This window comes from Elephantulus edwardii, unplaced genomic scaffold, assembly GCF_000299155.1.
Source record: "Elephantulus edwardii isolate Elephantulus edwardi_28Jun2011 unplaced genomic scaffold, EleEdw1.0 scaffold00027, whole genome shotgun sequence".
NCBI lineage: Eukaryota > Metazoa > Chordata > Mammalia > Macroscelidea > Macroscelididae > Elephantulus > Elephantulus edwardii.
This window is the reverse complement of record NW_006399777.1, coordinates 15,355,320-15,357,015: the sequence shown is the minus strand read 5'-3', so window position 1 is coordinate 15,357,015 and position 1,696 is coordinate 15,355,320.

The window sequence follows — 1,696 nt, the reverse complement described above, 5'->3', positions numbered from 1 at the left end:
GAAATAAGCAAAACTCCTCAGCACAGGACCATTAGGTAACATCATAAAAGATGAAGAAAGTTTGTTGACAATTTAATTTTATTTGGATCTACAACCAACACCCGTAGTAACAGGAGTCAAGGAACAAAAGACGTGTTCTATTTGGAAAATATACTGTCAAGGATCTCTCCAAAGTGCTAAAGAGCAATGATGTCCATATAAAGACGAAAATGTGTTTGATCCAAACCATGGTATTTTCAATTGCTTCCTGTGCATGCGGAAGTTTGGACCATGAATAAAAATGTCAGAAAAAGCAACACCTTTGCATTTTGGTGTTAGAGATGACTACTGAATATCGCATAGACTGCTAACAGAACAAAGAAGTCTTTCTTCGATAAAGTGAAACCAAAATGTTCTTTAGAGGGAAGGGTGGAGAACCACAATCTCACATACTTTGGGCATGTAGTCAGTTGTGGGGCCGTCCTTGGTCATAGACATCATGCTGGGACAGGTCAGAGGCAGAGGAAAACCCTCAACAAGACGGATTGGCACAGTGACTGTGGCAATGCACTTGAGCATATCAGCAGTCGTACAAATGGCCACAGGACTGTGCAAAGTTCCTATCCGTTGTTCATGTATTAGCTCTGCCTCATAGTTACTCAAAGTCACATAACAACACTTAACATTTGAGACCAAGTTTCACTATTTTTTTTCTGACATACATTTTGGTCTTTTCATTTTCTCCTGTTTTTGTGATGATTATATTTTTCCCAATCTGTATGCTATCCAGTCAATGCTTCACAAATCTATAATTGAGATATTTGCAAAATTTAGATGATCTAGACTCAAGGACATATTTTAGTTCTCATAGAATTATTTTCCATTTATTCAGCTTCAACTTGATGGTTTCTTCCCCAGTTGTCTCTGGATCTTATTTTGACTGATGATAGATAGTGGGTAGAATTCTCCATTATCTCCTTCCTCAAATGTAATTGGTCTAATTCCTGTGTTTTGCATCAGTCAGGTAAGCTCTGTGAGGTATCCCATAGGGACTTGCACTGTTAACCCCAAGGAGGTATCATTTTGGAAGTTGAGAACTATTGGTGGTTCCTCAGGAGAGACGGACAATCTCTTCTCATGCTATTTATAGCCTCTGAAAACCTGCTGGAGGGTCACCTGTGGATTGGTTCTGACTCCATAAGCAACAAGGTTTCGATTTCTTCAGGGAAATCCATGTGAATGTTTGCCATTTATGCTGGGGAGGGGTGGGCAGAGGGAAGAACTAAGTGCAACCACTAAGTCATTGCTTACTCAAAATTGCATCATGCTGTCTTTAGTGTCACGTCTATCACCAAGGCCATACTTTTCAATTACTGTTCCTTTTTTGTTTCATATTGTAATCATTAGTAATTGTCAATGCCTCTTGATAGCATGCATAATCAATTATCTGTTTCAGACTGACAAAGTTGGTAGAAATCTCTAAGTTTATTCTTCTTTGGCTTTGAATATTAAATTTGAGTAATAGTCATAATGGTTGATCTCTCTTAGACGGATATGCATATTATCACTGATAGCATTATACTTGAAGACAGATTTTGAAACATTTTTTACAATGAATGTGATTCCATTCTTTCTCCATTTTTCACTCAGCATGTTGTTGTTGTTGTTATGTGCCGTCGAGTCGATGGGACTCATAGCGATCGTATGTACAACAGCC